General features: G+C 45.4%; 1 protein-coding gene across 2 annotated transcripts in view; it reads right to left on the reverse strand.

Annotated features, from left to right (window-relative positions):
- The window catches only part of TIAM1 (TIAM Rac1 associated GEF 1), a 418,422-nt gene that overhangs the window by 335,302 nt on the left and 60,648 nt on the right, over positions 1–22,472 (reverse strand). The window lies entirely within an intron of this gene.

Raw genomic sequence — 22,472 nt, forward strand, 5'->3', positions numbered from 1 at the left:
TGCTGTTCTGAAGAGCTTGGAGCATGGAGGCAAGGGAGAATGTGAAAGGCAGCAAAGCAGGAGAGGGGAAAGCAGCAGACTAGCAGAGCTGACCCAACAGGAAATGCCCCAGAGCTGCTGGCAGGGGCCCCATCTGGAGGCAGGGGTGATGCCCACTGTGGAGTCAGCCCTTACCATACAGACGCGTGTGTTCGTGGCCTGAGCCCAGCTCCGCCCCTCACCTGCTGTGTGACCGAGAACATGTGGCTCACCCTCTCTGGGCTACATACAGCTTCCCCCTTTACCATTCAGTACGAACTTCATGGGACTGTCGTGTGAGTCAAAGAGAAAATGCCTCTAAGACCCAGTAAATGCCTTCCCAGGTATGTTTCAGGATTCACGTCAGAGCTCTTCTCTACTTCCTTCGCCGTGGGGTGATCTCAGGTACACACAGAAGCCTACAAAAGACAAAAAATCAACCTTCCCTGGTGGCGCAGTGGTTAAGAATCCGCCTGCCAATGCAGGGGACACGGGTTCCAGCCCTGGTCCGGGAAGATCCCGCATGCCACGGAGCAACTAAGCCCGTGCGCCACAACTCCTGAGCCTGAGCTCTAGAGCCTGTGAGCCACAACTACTGAACCCACGGGCTGCAACTACTGAAGCCCGCGTGCATACAGCCCGTGCTCTGCAACAAGAGAAGCCACCGCAATGTGAAGCCCGCGCACCACAAAGAAGATCCAATGCGGCCAAAAATAAATAAATAAAACAAATAAATTTTTTTAAAAATCAACCTCCAGTTCCACACAAGGATGGATGCCAAAAGGGAGTGACGAGCCACTGGGGCAAGGGCACCTGAGAGGAACCGGAACCTCCATCCCATTCGGAGCCTGTATATGTCCGTCCCCTGTGCCACTGTCCCTTTCCCGGCTATACCAGGGGCCTTAGATCAGAGGCAGAGCCGGAGCCAGATGGCCTTAGCTGACACTTGGCCCTGCCACGTACTGCCTGGATGGTCTTGGGCAAGTCAGATTACCCCCCTGACTCAGTTTCTTCATCTGTAAATCAGGTACAATCATAATCATAGTACCTATCCTTTTGTGAGGATTTTAAAAATTCATGTCAACGTCTTAGACTAGTGTCTGGCATACAGTAATAACTCAATAAATGGCGGTTGTGGTACCGCCCTGCACATTTCGGCTAGTTGCCGAGGCCCATCTCATAAGGAGGCAGCTGTGCTCTGAAGAGCAGTCAGACACTGGCACCACCAGCCCACAAGCCACATACCACAGACACCCTCGATTCTGAGATGTGTTTTGCATTTTAGCGTTCCTAAAATTACAATACACGTGCACATGTCACATAGCGGATTTTCTCACCTGTAAGATGGGTATAAATAACAGCATCCAGCTCATGATTCATATATGCAAAATGCTTTGAACGGGGCGTGGCATCAGAAATTGTCCTCTGTGGGTATTACCCTCAGCATTATATTAATGATCTGACCTGCTGTAGGCCTTCCCACCCCAAGGGAATGTGAAAATTCTCCCTTGTTCCTCACTTGATCTGAGGGTCACTTGATCCCTGGTACCTGAAGGTGCTGAGAGTGGGGCCCTAGTAAAGTCCCAAAGAATGTGTGGAATTTCAGGTAGTTGCTAGCTTTTTACCATCCCATCAGCTTCCTAGAACGGGTTACTTACAGGGTGTTGTTGCTGAGTTTGGTTCTGGGTTTATTGAGGTTCCTTTCTTCTGCACCTTGAGTAATGTGCAGGTCACACTGTGGGTTTCCTGGTGACAGCTGAAGATCAATGAATGAGCCCAAAATTGAGGCAAGTAAATCAATGGCCTCCACTGCCCATAAAACTGTACTATTTTCCCTTCCCCTTGCTTCAGCATCTTCCCCACTGCTTTGGAGGCAAGGGGAAGGACAAACTGTTTCAACAAGGGTACATGCCACGGAAGGTAAACCCCTAAAATCACAGATGCTGGGGCAGATTCCCTGGATTCAAATGGTCCCCAACCATTAGCCATGTGACCTTGGACCAGTCCACCAACTACTCCGTGCCTCAGTTTCCTCATCTGTAAGATGAGGATGGAAGTAGCTAAGAGGAGCATGAAGTTTACACGAATTAAGAGTACACAGGAAGCTCTTGGAAACGTGCCAGGCACACAACAAGAACCTGCAGAGCATCAGCCACCATCACGCTATGGTACCTGTCCCCCAGGAGCCCTGCGAGGGGAAACATGTTTCAGTGAAACTGGGGTATTGGCGGGGGGGGGGGGGGGGGGGGGGGGTCTTCGCTACTTCCCAGCACCAGTGAAATGGGAAGATGACTGGAGACAAATGGAACAGGATGCCAATGGCAGCCACTCCACGTACAAACTGTTACTGACGTTCTCTGAACCTCAGCTTCCTCACCAGATACATGGGGTTTAGCTTCCTCACCTCTCAGGGTTGTCATGAGAAATGAGAACACACTGTGTAGGCATCAAATAGATGGTAACTTCTGGTCATCTCTCCCCCCCCCCTGCCATGCAAAGAAGGCAGAAAAAGCCAAAACGCTACGGTCAGCGTGGCTAGTGAGGTTTGCCTACCAAAAAAGCAAGACAGCAGCCCACTTCTCCCAGGCCCACTCAGGATGCCTATCTTCCAGCACTAAGATGTCAGCCATTTTCCACCAAAGGCCCAGAGATCGGGGTTCAGGGTCAGTAAAACCCTGCAGAAAAGGGGGAAAAAGCCTAGGTTTTGGAAGTCCTCCTCAGCAAAAAACTCTCACCAAAGGAACCAGGGGCTAATTGACAGCTACATCAGGACACGGAGCCTGAATCATTAGCAAGAAGGGCTAGGGAAGGTCGTTTTCCTATAAACAACTGAAGGATAGAGTGTAGAAAAATGTCAAAAACAATGCCAGAAACGATTGCATACTACTTGCTTACACAGCTTTTTCCTTCTTCAGACAAATGATAAAACGCTTCTGATTATAAATCATCTTCAATTAAGACATTTCTGTTGGAAAGCACTTTTGGCAGGACCAACGAAATATTTGCCACTGTTCTCCGACTTGGAGCTTTCAAGGTTGGCACGGAGATTTATTTTTGTTGATTAAACAAAATACAAATGGAAAGGGCCTAAAAATTGATTTGCCAATTAAACTCAATGATTCTTAACAATGAAATGTGCTTTATTAGCTTTGCCAGCGTTATAAAAATGCCTCCTAGCTTTCCTGCTGCTTTCAGGATTTACACCATTGATACGTGTGCTGACAGAAAGATTAAGTGAGGACGGGGTGATGCAAAACGTGTCTTCCGTTTTGCTGGAAACGGAAGGAGGAGAAACGATTAAGGGCAGGGCTTGGGCCATTTCAGAGAGAACGTCTGCCCAGCATTCGGAATTCTTGAAAAAATGATTTGGGTTGAGTAAGCGGACCGTTGTCACTCATTTTGTGTGTACTTGTTCTTTGGCAAATTACAGATTCACTAATAGAGGCCAATTTGCTGAGATGAAAACAGTCACAATTAAGCAAATTCTTCATTTTCTCTTTTCACGTGTCAATGGGATGAGCGTCCAGATAGGCAGCCAACCAAATGATGGGTGTCAAATGCTTCTGCAAAATGGACCAATGTACAGAGGGGCACCAGAAGCCTACTTTGGTCCAGCGCAAAATTTTTCTGAATTGCAACCATGAGATCCAGACCACAACTGCAATAAATTCACATACAACAGCCATAAACCCAAGCCAGCAGAATGCTGATGCTTCCTGGTGGTCAGAGCATGAATGTAGCAGGCTGCTATGCATTTTTAAACTTGATTGTACATAATTGTTCATCAATGACCCATTCTCCAACCCTCCTGGGCTGGAACATGTTGCTAGGCAACCAATTTTGCTCTATATACTTTCTGAAAGCTAGTGAGGCAACAACAGAGTATCAACTAAGTGAATACTAACCATTAGAGACAGGTTCAAATAAAAAAAGGATGCCCAGTTTCCTTAAAGCACGTCCATCTCATGTTCTTTCCTTATGCAGACACATATTTCCCATGTCTTACAACTCAGCAAATAAGCTCTCTTAGGTTGAATTGGATGAAAAGTGCCCTTTTGGTAGCTCAATTTGGCAATTCATACAGTTCAACCTAATAACTTGAAAGAAGTTCACACAGACTGTAAAACAGAGGAAACATAATCTTCTGCTAGTATAATCACAATTGTGCTTTGTATCAGTAACATATCATTTACCTAGTCCACACATTTCTGGAAATTGTTTTTATAAAAGACAGTTGGGAGAGGCAGCCTGCATCATTTTGCAAATGCCTGAAAAAGCAGTCACATTTCTTTTTCCATTTTAGGCTGCTACACACTGATCCATAATAATCCACACATTCCCTGCCCTTTCAAATGCTTGGAGCCACAGGGAATGGGACTAAATTTATTTTTCCTAATTTGAGATCAGGAACACCCAAGGATGCCCTAAAGATGAAGACAGAGGACATGAACTGCCAAGTATAGGAAAGAAGTTCATTTAAGGGGAAAGAGGTGGGAAGGCAGGATGGCTGGTATCAGAAAACACGATGCTGGTCTGGGAAAGCCAGTGAAATCAAGCGACTCTCCATGTCCGAGGCAGCTGAGAGCACCACAGTCAAGGAGCACTGGGAAAACATAATGGCCCCAAGTCAGCTCGCAGAATATCGCCAGGAAGTTTTAGAATCTCTGTCGGAAGTCCTGAAAAATGACCAGCTTGTGCCAGGCATACGAGTAGATGATCAACCTCATTAAGAAACAATTGGTAGGGACTTCCCTGGCGGTCCAGTGGGTTACGACTCCGTGCTTCCAATGCCCCGGGACATGGGTTCAGTCCCTGGTCAGGGAAATAAGTTCCCACGTGCCATGTGGCACAGCAAAGGGAAAAAAAAAAAAAAATTGGTAAAAATAATAATAAGGTGAAGGGAGAGTTCACATTGAAGTTTAAGTTTAAATTTCTGCCCATACCGAGCAAGTTTGAATATGTCAGCCATTATGATTTCCTAGCAACCAACATTAATTGTATCTAAAATTACTAGGTTGCAACTTATAAACTAGACACATGTAAACTTTACATTGGGTAAATGGCAAACTATCTTAAGAAGACAATAGAAAGGTTATTGCCCATACCCAGATGAGTCCTATTAAAATATAGCCAGGCTTTCTGTTTAGTCTGGATTTGCTTTATTACATGCTTATAATTTAAAAGAAAAAAATAAACAATACAGAAACATATAAAGTTTTCTCTTCAAGTCATTACTACCCTCATTTTCACTGCCCAGAGGTAAGCACCAATTTGTTTACTTACTTTTAACAAAAGTGGCATCTTAGGCATATCCCAGCATCTTGCTTTTTTCACTCAACATTACAACACAGAAGCTAGAGTCCTCTGTAGTATTCAAGTCACCAGACCATTTGTTCAGTTTCAAAATAAAGCTTCTCATATAGTAAGAGTCACCCTTCCTCTCTGAGTTGACAACAATTTGAAGACCAACAAGGAACAGAGCCAACATTTTATAATAACTATAAATGGAATATAACCTTTAAAAATTGGGACTCGTTATGTTATATACCTGAAACTTACATAATACTGTACATCAACTGCACCTCAGTAAAAAAGAAATAAATAACAATAAAGACTGTCAAAAGCAGTAACACTTATTCAATTATTCATCTCCCAAAAGCTCCAAGACACGCCTCTAGAAGCCAGGAATAAGGAAAGAATTTTTTTTCAAATCAGTAGATATTTCCCAGGAAATTCAGCCCAACACAAACGGGGCTCCCAAGAAGCAGCTGGTTCACACCACAAATGGGTGCCTTGAGTTGGAGTCTCAAAGGAGAGACATCTATATCACAAAAAAAGAGAAAGAGAGAGAAATGAAATCCAGAAACATCGAAGACTGATATCAAGAGCCAACTGCTAAATTAAATTCTGAAGCCCAGGGCTACAAAGTGGGAGAAGAATGTTATTTCAACAGGGACATTTTGAACCCCCTGCGAAGGAAATGTGGAGCCTGCTGGGATCCAGCAACTATTAAGACAAGGAACAACAAAAACACTTTCGGGAACATTAGGACTGTCACAGAAAAGCAGAGACTGACAGAACTGTGATGTGTGGTACATGAATTCCACATTGCCCCAACAAGTCATATTTCAGGTTGTATTTTCTTTACTTAAGGGAGACAGCTGCAGACTTAAATTCTGAAGCCGACAGTCTTAACCTCAGCTCTACAAACAGACTTTCTAAGAAAGTCACTTCCCCTCTCTAGATGTCAGTTTTCTTGTCTATAAAATGAGAAGACTTAACTAAGGGAACTCTAAAATCTTTAATGTGACTTATTCCTATGATTCTGTTTGGTTAAACTATGTTTGTGGACAGACGGATGGATGGATGTCTGGATGGAAGAACGATGGAGGGATAGGTGAATGGATGGATAGGTGGGTGGATGGATGGATAGGTGGGTGGATGGATGGATGTTAGATGGATAGATGGATGGATAGTTGGATGGATAATAGATGGATGGATGGATGGATGGATAATGGAAGATGGATGGATGAATAAATGAATAGATGGGTGGATGGACAGGTGGATGATAATAGATGGATAGATGGATAGATGAATGGATAGATGGATGGATAGATGGATGGATAATGGAAGATGGATGGATGGATGAATGGATGGATGGGTGGATGATAGATGGATGAATGAATGGATACATGATGGATGGATGGGAAGCAGTGGTCTACTGAGTGGGATTGTACAGGCTTATGACCAATTGTTTAAAAGTTTTAAAATACTGTGGGCCAATCAACATCATGTTGGTAGCTTGGAATCAGCCATGATGGGAATATTTACATCATGGAGATCGGCAACACTACAGATCAGGCCCTCTTATTCACCCCTGCAGTCACTTTACCAAAACATTATTGACGGAATAGAAGGAAGAAGGAAAAGAAGGGGAGAATGGAGACGAAGCGGCAGTTATCTATGTGTAAACAGTCCTCCGAGTGGGCTATCCCCCCATTATCTCCATGTGAATACACTTACTTTATTCTCTGCCTGAAACACCATTACTCAGCTTTGCCTGAATAACCGGAACTTGCCCAAAACTCAGCTCAAGCATCACCTCTTTTAGGAAAGCCATCCCTGAGGTCTGCCCTTAGTCTGTGTGAGGTACCCCCTGCACCCGGCACGCTCCCACCGCATGCTGTAATGACCTCCCTCGGCCCTCTCAGGCAACACCTACGATACAGAGTGGCCGCTGTCCCTTTAGCCAGCCCCACTAAGCTCTCAGCTAAGTCAGGACAGCACCTGTGCATTCTACCTCTTGGTGCTCAATGCTCAGCACAAACCCAGACACACAGTCACCACCCAATAAGTACATTTTGAAATAAAGCAACAGTTTTAACTGCAAGGCAGAGCAAAAGGGTTTACTGGTAAAAGGTTTTAGCCTCAAAGAGCTGCACTGATTCTATCCCAGTCATAATTGCGTAATTGGAGATTTTTCAAGAGTTTAAGCTTTTCAAGTCCACTTTCCCCTAGATTGTGGTTTTCCATTAAATCAGTTAACCTACATTTATCACAAAACAGTGCAGTGTGTCACTGACCCACTTTGTTTCATTTCTCTGCTACTCAATGACATCCACATGTCACTATGAATTGCATTTTTAAATAAAGAATTAAATATATTTGCCCTGGATTTACCCAAGCGAGCTCTGAGAGCATTGGGATTCACCCTCTCCAATGCCTAATCTATTAAAGTGGCTTCAAGCAACTACTTAAGCTCTCTCATCCTTAGCTATCCAATCCATTAAGCGAAGACAGAAGACTAAAAATAACACAGACCAGGAGCTACCACACTGCCCTGTGCCAGAGTAAAGGCAGGCTCACCGACCCTGACCTCAACAATGGCCAGTATTACTGTGAGTGGACAGCTACACACAGCTGTCAGCATTGGCAAAAAAAAAAAAAAGGAAATGTCTTCATCTGCTTGGGCTGCCATAACAAAACACCACAGGCTGGGTGACCTAAACAACAGAAATTTATTGTCTCAGGTCTGGAGGCTGGAAGTCCAAGATCAAGGTGCCGGTAGGGTTGGCTTCTGGGGAGATCTTTCCTCCTTGGCTTACAGTCGGCCGCCTTCTCACTGTGTCCTCACATGGCCTCTCCTCTGTGTACACACACAGCGAGGAGGAGCTCTGGTGTCTCTTCCCCTTCTTATAAGGACGTCATCCCTGTTGGATTAGGGACCCACACTTTTGATCTCATTTAACCTTAATTATCTTCTTAAAGGCCCTATATCCAAATGCAGTCATGGGGGGATGGGGGAAGGGCACAGAGTTTCAACATATGAATTTGGTGAGGGGAGCCACAATTCAATCCATAACGGAAATCTACTGAGCACCTACCGGGTACTAATACCTACTATGCTTCACAAAGGAGAGAATCTTTCTCCACTCTCCTGGGAGGAAAAAAACTAGACGTCTGGGTTGAATTATGTCCCCCACCCAAATTCATATGTCAAAGTCCTAACCCCCAAGAACGTCATAATGTTTCTTATTTGGAAACAGGGTCATTGCAGATGTTATTAGTTAATATAAGGTCATATACTGCAGTAGGGTGGCCCCCAATCCAATATGATTTATAAAAAAGGGGAAATTTGGACATAGACGGGCACACTGGGAGAACACCATGTGAAGATGAAGGCAGAGATGAGGGTGACAAAGCCACAAGCCAAGGAACTCCAATGACTGCCAGCAAACTGCCAAAAGCTGGGGGTTAAAGCATGTAACAGATTCTCCCTCACAGCATTCAGGGGGAAAACCGACCTTGGACTTTCAGCCTCCAGAACTATGAGACAATACATTTCTGTTGTTTAAGTGGCCCAGTTTGTGATACTTTGTTGTGGCAGCCCTAGGAAACTAATACAAGCTCTCTTTCAACAGCCCCTAACTCACTCCTCCCGGGAAAGAAGAGGACTTCCCTAGCTGGCAGTTTGGGAGAAGATACTGAACACGTGATGCCGGGTGCCTTCTGGATTCTCTCTTTTGGAGCCAATCACCTTCCGGACTTACCTTTTCCTTCTCTGTCCTGTTCCTGGGGCTGACCAGCCCTACAAGTGGGGAAGGGAGGTGAGCAAGCCCACTGGTCCCTCACCTCTAAGCCTGTTTTCCAACCAGCTTTTTCTGTAATAATGCTGATCTTCTGACCCCCGTCTGTCTGAATTCTCTGTTAGAGTCATCAACTGGCTCTAAGCTCTGGGGAGAGAAGGGGGGCAATAATTATCACCCTTCAAACCCTGAGAGTGCCCTTCACATAGCTCCGTCACTGAATTCTCACGACACTCCCACACTCTCACGTACAAGGGAAGCAGCTGAGACTCATGAAGATTTTGTATCTTGACCATAGTCCCAGAACTACTGGGTGGGGAGCCAGGAGTCCAACCCACATCTTCTGACAGCAAATCCTACATTCTTTCAATGAGAATCACTGCTCTGACTTATTACAGCCAGTCAAGTATTCAACAAGAAAACGAAAAAAGGTAAAAGTCTTTGCTAAAGATCTAAAGAAGAGTAGAAGAGAAAAATCCAGTTAGTTACCATTGAGAGATAATAAAGGTGATTAGCCTGGGCTTTTCCAAGCCAGAGAGTACTTAGTCACCTACTAAACTACCCAAGAGGAACAGCTTTTCCATGCTGGGGGAAAACTCTGAACATTTTAAGCTTATTAGTAACACTGGTTCAAGTACAGTCCTACTTAAGTATCAAGCCAGAACTGCTTGACACAAGCAATGTCTGTTGGCCTGTAGACTCCAATAAACTGCCACTATTTAAAAAAATAATAATAACACATTTAGAAAAGAGTTAACACCTATCCTTCTGAAACTATTCCCAAAAATTGCAGAGCAAGGAATACTCCCAAATTCATTCTATGAAGGCACCATCACCCTGATACCAAAACCAGACAAAGATACCACAAAAAAAGAAAATTACAGACCAATACCACAGATGAACATAGATGCAAGAATCCTCAACAAAATACTAGCAAATGAAATCCAACAATATATTAAAAGGATCATACACCATGATCAAGTGGGATTTATCCCAGGGACGCAAGGATTTTTCAATATCCGCAAATCAATAAGTGTGATACACCACATTAACAAATTGAAGAACAAATACCATATGATCATCTCAATAGATGCAGAAAAAGCTTTTGACAAAATTCAACACCAGTTTATGATAATAAAAAAAAAAAAGAAAAACTCTCCAGAAAGTGGGCATAGAGGGAACATACCTCAACATAATAAAGGCCATGTATGACAAACCTACAGCTAACATCACACTTAACAATGAAAAGCTGAAAGCATTTCCTCTAAGATCAGGAACAAGACAAGGATGTCCACTTTCACCACTTTTATTCAACATAGTTTTGCAAGTCCTAGCAATGGCAGTTAGAGAAGAAAGAGAAATAAAAAGAATCCAAATTGGAAAAGAAGAAGTAAAACTGTCACTGCTTGCAGATGACATGATACTATACGTAGATAATCCTAAAGATGCTACCAGAAAACTACTAGAGCTCATCGACGAATTCAGTAAAGTTGCAGGATACAAAATTAATACACAGAAATCTCTTGCAATTCTATAACTCACAATGAAAGATCAGACAGAGAAATTAAGAAAACAATCGCATTTACCAACCCATCAAAAAGAATAAAATACCTAGGAATAAACCTACCTAAGGAGACAAAAGACATGTACTCTGAAAACTATAAGATACTGATGAAAGAAACCAAAGGTGACACAAATAGATGGAAAGATATTACACATTCTTGGACTGGAAAAATCAATATTGTCAAAATGACTATACTACCCAAGGCAATCTACAGATTCAATGCAATCTCTATTAAATTACCAATGACATTTTTCACAGAACTAGAACAAAAAAAATTTTAATTTGTATGCAAACACAAAAGACCCCAAAAAGCCAAAGCAATCTTGAGAAAGAAAAATGGAGCTGGAGGAATCAGGCTCCCTGACTTCAGACTATACCACAAAGCTACAGTAATCAAAACAGCATGGTTGGGCTTCCCTGGTGGCGCAGTGGTTGAGAATCCGCCTGCCGATGCAGGAGACACGGGTTCGTACCCTGGTCCGGGAAGATCCCACATGCCGCGGAGCAACTAAGCCCGTGAGCCATGGCCGCCAGGCCTGCGCGTCCGGAGCCTGTGCTCCGCAACGGGAGAGGCCACAACAGTGAGAGGCCCGCATACCGCAAAAAAAAAAAAAAAAAAAAAAAAAAAAAAAAAAAAAAAAAAAAAAACAGCATGGTACTGGCACAAAAACAGACTTATAGATAATGGAACAGTATAGAAAGCCCAGAAATAAACTCACATACCTATGGTCAATTAATCTACGACAAAGGAGGCAAGAATATACAATGGAGAAAAGACAGCCTCTTCTGTGGTGCTGGGAAAACTGGACAACTACATGTAAAAGAATGAAGTTAGAACATTTTCTAACACCATACACAAAAGAAACTCAAAATGGATTAAAGACCTAAATGTAAGACTGGACACTTTAAAACTCTTAGAGGAAAACATAGGCAGAATACTCTTTGACACAAATCACAGCAATATCTTTGCAACCACCTCCTAGAGCAATGAAAATAAAAATAAAAATAAACAAGGGGGACCTAATTAAACTTAAAAGTTTTTGCAGAGCAAAGGAAACCATAAACAAAACAAAAAGACAACCCTCAGAATGGGAGAAAATATTTGCAAATGAAGCGACCGACAAGGGGTTCATCTCCAAAATATACAAACAACTCATGCAACTCAATATCAAAAAAACAAACAACCCAATCAAAAAAATGGGCAGAAGATCTAAATACACATTTCTCCAAAGAAGACATACAGATAGCCAAAAAGCACATGAAAAGATGCTCAACATCACTAATTATTAGAGAAATGCAAATCAAAACTACAATGAGGTATCATCTCACACCAGTCAGAATGGCCATCATCAAAAAGTCTACACACAATAAATGCTGGAGAGGGTGTGGAGAAAAGGGAAGCTTCCTACCCTATTGGTGGGAAAGTAAATTGGTACAACCACTATGGAGAACACCTTAAATAACTAAAAAACAGAACTCCCATATGATCCAGCAATCCCACTCCTGGGCATATATCTAGAGAAAACCATAATTCAAAAAGAGACATGTATCCCAATGTTCCCTGCAGCACTATTTACAATAGCCAATTTGGCTATTTACAATAGCCAAGCCAAGGAATATAGTTCCCTATACTACACAGTAGGTCCTTGTTGTATATATAGTAGTGTGTATCTGATAATCCCAAACTCCTAATTTACCCCTCCCCCTCCTTTCCCCTTTGGGAACCATAAGTTTGTTTTCTATGTCTCTGAGTCTATTTCTGCTTTGTAAATAAGTTCATTTGTATCATTTTCTTAGATTCTGCATAAGTGATACCATATGATATTTGTCTTTCTCTGTCTGACTTACTTCACTTAGTATGATAATCTCTAGGTCCACCCATGTTGCTGCAAAATGGCATTATTTCCTTCTTTTTCGTGGCTGAGTAATATTCCACTATATATATGTACCACATCTTCTTTATCCATTCATCTGTCAGTGGACATTTAAGTTGCTTCCATGCACTATAGAGCCATTTTTTTCTCTTCATCTCTTCTTTCCTTGTACCTGCCAATTGTTTAGACTTGCTGGTGATGGCTAGTATCATTGAACATCAGGGTTAAAGAGGTGGGAGTACTCTGAAATGAATAGCTTCTTAAGAAACCATCCTATGTCCAAACTATAGAACAGAAGTACACTTTTGCTTGTAACTCACTAACTGACCTGACAGAGGCAATGGAAAGATCTAGACACACTAAAAATAAAATTTAATCTAGATCTGTACAAACTTCTGTTAGAAACATACATTAAAATACAATCAACAACACAAGAACAGGTGGGAAAGACAGGAACAAATGTGATTCCATGTCATCTAGAAAACGGAAAGCTCAAGGAGACGACTGTGTCGTGTGGCTGCAAAAGAAAAAAGAAAAAAACCACACGCCGTAGAAGCTAGGAAGGGATCTACAAAACTGAAGGATCGTGATCAAAGCACAGCTGGAATAGTGGGATCAGCTACAGGAAACCCAACTCATTTCAAAGAGGTCTTTGACAGCTTGGAGAACAACCCAGAAAAAAGAAGCAGCAAGAATCCTGTGTGGGGCTTCCCTGGTGGCACAGTGGTTAAGAATCCACCTGCCAAGGCTGGAGACACGGGTTCGAACCCAGGTCCGGGAAGATCCCACATGCCACAGAGCAACTAAGCCCGTGCGCCAAAACTACTGAGCCTGCGCTCTAGAGCCTGCGAGCCACAACTACTGAGCCCACGTGCCCCAATTACTGAAGCCTATGCACCTATAGCCCATGTTCCACAGCAAGAGAAGCCACTGCAATAAGAAGCCCACGTACCACAATAAAGAGTAGCCCCCGCTCGCCGCAACTAGAGAAAGCCCGCTTGTAGCAACAAAGACCCAAAGGCCCAACTATTCTTTATTAAAATAAGAATCCTGTGTGGTATAAAAACAAAGCTGAAGGAATGAGAGCTATAGGAAATGGCGAAGTTTAACCTGGAAAGAGAGATAAAGGGAAGACACAGCCACAATCTTCAGATACTTGAGGGCTCTCGGGCCAACTGGTAAAGGCACCGGAAGAGGGGGTTTCAGCTCAATATAAATTAAAATTAGAGATGCCCCCCCAAAATTGGAAAGAGGCTGCTTTGTGATAGAATTTCGATCTCCAGTAGTACTCAGGGGAACAGATAGAGGCCCATAGGTCACAGATGTTATAAAAGGGGTTCCTGTATTAACACAAAAGTGAGTTTGGATGAGCGCCAATGTTCCTCTCAGCTCAACAATAAAATCCAACCCAGACCCCAAGGTGATGTTGATACCTCTACCTTGAGCCCTAAGCTCCTTGTTGGGGGGACTTCTTGCTAATCACGCACCCTGACTTGCACACACACCTAATGATCCAAACTTCTCGTCACCCGGGATGCACCTGGCATGAGAAAAATCAAGAAAGGGATTCTTTTTTAGTTCCCTAGGCTGTAGCAATCTGCTTTGTTTCTGTCTGGTAACGGCTTTGCTGGCAGGTGGGAGGAAAGAGCACAGGGCGGGAGCACATAAGCGCAGCAGAAGGGTGAAGCGATGTGCAAGCTGACATTCGGGGACACACCCACCTGCCAGCCTGTGTGCATCTGGCCAAGTTCATTGCAGGCTTGCCAGTCCTTAACCAAACCAGAAGCAGACCCAGGCAAGGCCACCCTAATGCGGAAAACATCGTGGGAGACCTTGGCAGTGACCCAGAGCAAGGCAAAGACTGTACCAACCGTTAAATTACAATAATAATGGATACCATTTATCAAGCTCCTACTGTGTCAGGTTCTGTGCATATATAATCTATAATCATCACTGTCAAACTGGTAGAGAAGCTGTCGTACCAATATTAAAATGACGGTACAAAAGCACAGAGGCTAAGTGGCCTGCCCAAAGCCATGCCGACAGTTAATAAAGAAAGATATGAACCCAGACGTATCTGGCTCCAAGGCCGTGGTCCTGGCCTCACACCCCATCATGCTGCCTCTCTCATGCTGACTCCTCCCATTAAGTCCTTAGACTCACATTTAGAAAGGAGGCATCTTCTCAACATAAATGAAGTTAAGGAGCGGGAGTTCCCTGGCGGTCCAGTGGTTAGGACTCAACACTTTCACTGCCATGGCCTGGGTTCAACCCCTGGCCGGGGAACTAAGATCCCGAGAGCCGCGCGGCACAGTCAAAAACTAAAAAGAAGATAAGCAGACCACAAGCCGTCGGTAAAGCAAATGGTGCCTCGGACCCCACCCCCCGGGGCCGGGCAAACACCACCCCTCTCCTGTGTTTAATGAAGTCTGAGGTCTCGAAAAGGCACCCGCACAACCACACCACGTGCTTCCGCCCGAAAGAGTCAGTGTGTAAATGGCAGAGTGGGTTTCATGCCAAGGAGCGGAAGCTGGTTTATTTCAGTCTCAGTGTTAAGACAGCCAGCACCAGGTTGAGGCTGAGAAATGCTCCTTCTAATTAAAACTTTATTTTCAAACACATGTCACACTTGCAACATGGTGAGACTCATGTCTTGCTTTGTGGATGTCTCAGAGTAGAAGCAGCTGCTCTGTGACAGCCGCTTCCATTCATTCTAGGACAACCAGAGGATCCCCGGGGGCAAAGATTCGTGGTGACACCCGGGACAGTGACACAGTGGGCCCTTCCAGCACTCAAGAGGGCAGCAAACTCAAGAATGGAGAGAGGCAACTGTAAATCTAGTCAATACCGCGAGAGTCTGCCCAGCCTGTCAGGGAGCAGCCCGACAAATCTGCAGAAACAGTGTCCCTTGTCCCCAGCAGGTTGGAAAGTGGAGTCCAGCCCGGGCACTCCCGAGCAGAACCGGGGCAGCCTTGGAAAATGGGAGGGAACCAGGGTGTCACAGACCCCTGATTACTGTTGAAAAAGGAGTCAGGGGCTTCCCTGGTGGTGCAGCGGTTGAGAGTCCGCCTGCCGATGCAGGGGACGTGGGTTCGTGCCGCGGTCTGGGAAGATCCCACATGCCGCGGAGCGGCTGGGCCCGTGAGCCATGGCCGCTGAGCCTGCGCGTCCGGAGCCTGCGCTCCGCAAAGGGAGAGGCCACAACGGTGAGAGGCCCGCGTACCACAAAAAAAAAAAAAAAAAAAAAAAAGGAGTCAGAAAACCCATTAAGCACACTGTATCCCAACCGCCTTTCACTCTCCACGGCCCCACGGACGGGACTGCGTCTGCTTTAGTTCATGCTCCACCTAAGGGCACATACCCAACGGGTATGAACCCGATACATCAAGACTTCAATACCCGCTTACTGAATTAACACCGTGGAGCAGATATTTTGGGTGGCCTCCAAACCCAGCTGCCTCTGAACAAGGACCTTCCTTGAAGAGCAGCTCTTCTTAACCAATGTGAAAATCAGGGAGACGAAGAGAAAGAAAGAATTTGTGGAAATCTGGAGGAGCGGAATTCTGTGACTTTCAAATCCTTCATCCACCATGTCCAACATGGGTAAACCCGCTCAGGGCCCAGCTATCAATCAGGCCCCAAAGCCCACAGCACTGTGTGTCCTGAAATTTCATATTCCCACTCACCCCTGTAGGATGGGGACCCTCCAGGCCGTGCAGGACCCTGACCCCAGGCCCTGTCATCCTCATGGTCCGAGGCCTTCCCAGGTACAGCCAGGTCAAGAGCTAGGAAATGATCCTCCATTCTTTTACCATGTATGGCGGCCCAGGAACAGAGCCTGCAGGTAACACCATTTCCACAAGACAGAGAAAAGACCACAAGTGGTCAGGTGCGTTATGTGCCATGAAGGTCTCCCTTGGGGTAATAAAGCCACAGAGGAACAGTGAGATAATAAGAGCAAGTCTAGGGCACCAAGCCTCCTTCCCACTCCTCCTTCTGTAGCCCACGTATAGCCCCACTGGTCCCAGGAAAGCGGTCCCAGCTGTTTATCAGACTGGGCCATTCCTATCCTCACATCACTTACGGGTAGAGACCAAGCAGGGATTCAGATACCAAGAGGCCGGTTGTTGCGTGAACATTTTACAAGCCATTGAGGCATTTTCCAAGAGCCTGTAAAATTCAGATGGCAATCTCAGGACAAAGAAGTGGAAGTGTTTAATACCACTGTTGCCTGGGAGTGTGGAAATAGGAGGCAGAGAGAAGCCAAAAGGCTAACTCTGGAACTGTCAGGCAAAATTTAGAGATGTGAAGAAAAGGAAACGCTTGTGCACTGTACGTGGGAATGTAAATTGGTGTAGCCACTATGGAGAACAGTACAGAGGTTTCTCAAAAACCTAAAAACAGAACTATCATATGACCCAGCAATTCCACTCCTGGGCATATATCCAAAAAAAACTAAACACTAATTCAAAAAGATATATGCACCCCAACATTCATAGCAGCATTATTTACAATTGCCAAGATATGGAAGCAACCTAAGTGTCCATCAACAGATGAATGGATAAAGAAGAGGTACTGGGGCTTCCCTGGTGGCGCAGTGGTGGAGAGTCCGCCTGCCGATGCAGGGGATGCGGGTTCGCGCCGCGGTCCAGGAGGATCCCACGTGCCACGGAGCGGCCGGGCCCGTGAGCCATGGCCGCTGAGCCTGCGCTCCGCAACGGGAGAGGCCACAACAGTGAGAGGCCCGCGTGCCGCAAGAAAAGAAAAAGATACCTTTCGGGCTTCCCTGGTGGCGCAGTGGTTGAGAGTCCGCCTGCCAATGCAGGGGACACCAGTTCGTGCCCCGGTCCGGGAAGATCCCACGTGCCGCGGAACGGCCGGGCCCGTGAGCCATGACCGCTGAGCCTGCGCGTCCGGAGCCTGTGCTCCACAACGGGAGAGACCACAGCAGTGAGAGGCCCGTGTACCGCAAAAAAAAAAAAAAAAGAAGAGGTGTTATATCTACAATATATATATGGAATACTACTTGGTCATAATAAAGACAAAAATTTTGCCATTTGCAGCGACAGGGATGGACTCGGAGGACATGATGCTAAGTGAAATTAGTCAGACGGAGAAAGATACTCTGTATCACTTATATGCGGAATCTAAAAAATACAACAAACTAGTGAATGAAACAAAAAAGAAACAGACTCACAGATATAGAGAACAAACTACTGGTTACCCGTGGGGAGTGGGGGGCAATAAAGGGGTGGGGAAGGAGGAGGTACAAACTATTGGGTGTAAGACAGGCTGCAGGATGTATTGTACAACACAAGGAATACAGCCAACATTTTGTGATAACTGTAAATGGAAAGTAACCTTTAAAGATGGTAATGAAACTCCCCACTGCTCCCTGGAAGCCAGCTGTGCCATCACCATCCTGCCACTACGTCAAAGGAGAACCACAGGTGGGTGAAATGACACCCTTCAGGGTCAGGATAACAGGGGCCAAGGGAGCATCCACAGCGAGATTTACTGAGCACTTCATTTGCGGTTGACAAATGCGCTGTGTCCCGACTGCTGCTCTGGGCTCAGCGGTGTGTTTGAACCAGGCGGCGCTCCCTTCGACCGCTCCTCGTGACTGAGCTCAGCAGTCTTGGCGGGCTCTCAGTGGAGAAGGGAACGGGCTGGGCCGCCCTTCCTCATGGGGAGCCCCAAGACCGTTAGAGCCCAGTGGTGTTTGTTTGTTTTTAATTGAACTATAGTTGATTGACAATGTTGTACCAATCTCTGCCGGAGCCCAGTGGTCTCTGATTTGGAGGAGTCTCGGAGAAGCAGCACTTTGTGCGAAGCTGCCTTGCCCACAGCCCACGGGGACAGAACGGCAGTCACATCGCTACTCGGAGAGCTCCCTGCTGTGTGGCCCCTTCGCCCGATGATTCACGGGGGCCACAGGCATCTCCATCTGGAGGCAAGAAAGGACAGGAAGTGGCCCTGGCTGTGACACGGTGACACGGCCAGGGGCGGGTCTTTCCTTCGATTCCAGGACAGCTGGATCCTGAAGCTTCAAACCAAATGCATAACAGGTCTTCAAAGACTGGGAAGGGAGGTGGGCGAAGCTTGTGCCCAACCTTCATGGGTGCACATGCTGCCTGCCCACCAGTTTTGTTCAAGGGGCCAGGCACAGCCCCAGGCGATAAATCCTAAGTAGTCAGCCCAGGGGTTCTCAACCCGAGGCGACTTGGACAATGTGTGGAGCTGGGGGAGGGGTGCTAGAGCCTCTAGTGGGCAGAGGCTTCCAATGCATGGGATCGCCCTTCACAACAAAGATGCATCGAGCCTGAAGGTCAGTAGTGCCAAGGTTAAGAAAGCCTGCTTCCCTGGTGGCGCAGTGGTTGAGAGTCCGCCTGCCGATGCAGGGGACGAGGGTTCGTGCCCTGGTCCGGGAAGATCCCATGTGCCACAGAGCAGCTGGGCCCGTGAGCCATGGCTGCAGGAGAGGCCACAGCAGTGAGAGGCCCACGTACCACAAAAAAAATAATAATAATAAAAAAATAAAAAATAAAAAAAATTTTTTTTTTTTTTTGAAATATATATATATAAGAAACCCTGCTCTAAGCTACCCAGGACATCCTATTTTCCTTTGCCAAAAGCTAGGGTTTTCAGCCCTACTTCACAGTCCCAGGGGTCGGGGGTTGCGGGTTTGGTCACCAAGATATAAGAGAACATCGGCCAAGAGACATTAACGCTGGCAACAGCCTGAGCACAGCATGGAGATCTTTACAATGAGTCCTCAAACAACCCTCATCCCCTTTCACGGATTAGGAAACTGAGGCACACAGAGGTCACACACTGCTTAGAGGAGGACTTGGATCCAATCAGTCCAACCCCAGACACTGTCTTAACTGGGGGAAAGTATAAAATCATATCTATATTCTGTGTGATCCTCTTTATGTGCTGACCAAAAAAAAAAGCAAAAGGGAAGGAAAGAAAGAAAGGGAGGAAAGAGGGAGGCAGGACATAGAGATGTATGAGGAAAAAGATCGAAACGTTAACAGCAGCTGTTTAAAAGTGATGGGATTTGGTCCTCTTTTGTTTTCTTCTCTGTACCTTCCGGCATTTCTACATTCTCTCCAACAAAAATGCCTTTTATGGGCAGAAAAGAAACAATAAACAAAACAAAAATTCCTGCCAAGACAGTCAAGACGGTCATCAGCGCCAGGTACATATCCGTCTATAAGGGAATAATAACTGTGCTGACGGAAGAGGTGCAGACTCCACTTGGCAGGCGTGAGGGGACACCCTGGGTCACTAGGGCCCATCGCAGCCTCCATGGTAACCAGCACCGGGAAGTCATCCCCCTGAGGCTGTGCCCACAGCACACCTGCAAGGGATCCGCTCCTGAGTAAAGACGCCGCCCTGAGTCCCAGACGGCTTGTCAGCAGCTCAAGCAGCTCACAGCGGAAAGTGCCCAGAGAGGGAGAGCCGTCGGCGGCCACGTCAAACCCCTCACCACGCCTGGCTGTCTCCATGCTCGAAATGCTCAAAGACGGCTTCTAGAAAAATAAGGTTTCCAGACCATTATAATTTCCTTTCAACAGTTTAATTAACCGGTAGGAGTGAGAGAAAAAGCAGACTTTTTGTACCCAGAGCCTAATGTGCAAGTTTGTTTTAGGAAAAAAAAGGGAAAGAATTCTAAGGGATACAGAAAAGTTTGCTTTTCCTATTTTTTCCCATAGAATTTGTATCTGCATTATTTTAAAGTCTCTTTCCACCATAAAAAAAAAAAAAAAAAAAACCCTACACAATGTACGGATGCTCATTATCTACTGCATCATTTTTGTTATCCTTCCTGTTAATTAAAAAATGGCTGGGGACTTCCCTGGTGGCGCAGTGGTTAAGAATCCGCCTGCCAATGCAGGGGACACGGGTTCGAGCCCTGGTCCAGGAAGATCCCACATGCTGCGGAGCAACTAAGCCCGTGCTCCGCAACTACTGAGCCTGCGCTCTAGAGCCCGTGGGCCACAACTACTGAGCCTGCTTGCTGCAACTGCTGAAGCCCACGCGCCTAGAGCCTGTGCTCCGCAACAAGAGAAGCCACCGCAATGAGAAGCCCGCGCTCTGCAACAAAGAGTAGCCCCCGCTCGCCACAACTAGAGAAAGCCCACGCGCAGCAACGAAGACCCAATGGAGCCAAAAATTAATTAATTAAAAAAAATAATAATCTGTAGTTGCCATCCTAAGAGTCACAGCTGGGGGCCTCCCTCCTTACCAACAGAACACTGACTGTTCAAGGTCACCATTTTCAGACCACAGGGAACTGGAGAACGACCTCCCCCAGCCTGAATTAGGCCTGACATGAACCAATCAGGAGCATCCTACTCCTCCGTGCCTGTGATTGGTTACAGCCTGACACGTGACCAGGCCCTAGCCGACAGAACAAGAGGAGATGTCAGCTGGGCAGCTCTGGGAAGAGTTTGCATCCTCTACGAAAATAAAAAAGCAAGCTAGAGGAAATGCCTATCATTTTTTTACCAACTACTAGTACAGGTACTTGCACTGTTGCAATTCCAGACGCCATCCTCGCCACCATATAGAAATAAGCCGAGGATCAAGCAAATACCCTGAGGATAGTGGAGCAGGAAGATGGAACCAGAGAACTCAATTCTGATGGCGTCACTGAATTGTTGAATTAACCTTGGAATCATCATGTGAGATAGTAACCCCCATGTTGTTTTAAGATACTTTTAGTTGGGTCTTTTGTTTCGAGCAGTCAAAACATCCTCACTGATAGAACCCTATACCAAGGCTCACTATTAAGAGTCTGAGATCCCACCGCCTCAATGCTGAACGAGAATGTGTCAGATGGTAGGGACCAGATCCCCAACATGGCAGTGAGAGGACAGGTGACTAGGACCTTTATAATGACTTCCTGTCAGTTACCAATATGTTTCCCAACTCTGCCTCCTCTGCACCCTGACTGTAGCTCACTCCAACAGAAGGTTACACAGATGATATCCTTTAAAACGTATTCAAGAGGTAGAAGATGGATGCTCTAGGGCCACATGAGAAGAGCAAGGAAAGCGAGGAGGCAAAAGAACGTACACATTTATCTCTTCTGCTTTAGCAATTCATAGACTACCAGCTGTTAAAAGCCTTCTCCAAATTTAGACTTTAAATAAACTGACTCATGAATCTATGAGACTTGGGGAAAGGAACACTTACAAGGCAATTTTTTTAGGAAGGGAGGCTGGTGAGAGGCATAAGCAGTATATAACAGTCAGTTCTTTAATCATCTTGTTAAAGATATGAATTTCATGTAAAGCTTTCTATCCTCAGAAACAGGCACATAACAAATGATAACACCATCTGACTAGATAGAAGATCTCTCTTCTGTCTGCCTGCGGTTTATTCTTTAAGAACTATTTTCCTGAGACTACCTGGGAATTAAAAATAATTGCTTTTAAATGTATATATATGAAATGTTAAGTGAAAAACATCCATGTATCACATTACCTATATACTGATTCCAGAAATAGTGCACATGTGCTCAGCGGGAAGACAAGAAGTGAATTTGGGGAGATAAAGTGTATTTTAATGAAGTTAAGTAGATAGCTAATATGTGTACATTTTTTAAATAAAGTTGTTTACGTTGTTAATAAATATGTGAACATCCCCAGACATCTGCGACTGTAATTTACCAAAACCACTCAGTGACCTTCTTCCTTTCATTAAGCTCAATCCTGCAAATATCTGAGAGCCAACTACACGCCAGCTGCAGTGGAGGTCTATGGAGAATTCAACCAGGTTTCAGATATAGTTCTTTCTCGAACATGGGAAGTGAGGGAGAGTGGGGAGGAGGATGAATTGAAACTTTTAAGAATGTGTAATCTGATCAGGAGAGAGGAGTATGAGAGGGGTAAATGCACCAACACAGGGCACACAAGC

This window comes from Kogia breviceps, chromosome 5, assembly GCF_026419965.1.
Source record: "Kogia breviceps isolate mKogBre1 chromosome 5, mKogBre1 haplotype 1, whole genome shotgun sequence".
NCBI lineage: Eukaryota > Metazoa > Chordata > Mammalia > Artiodactyla > Physeteridae > Kogia > Kogia breviceps.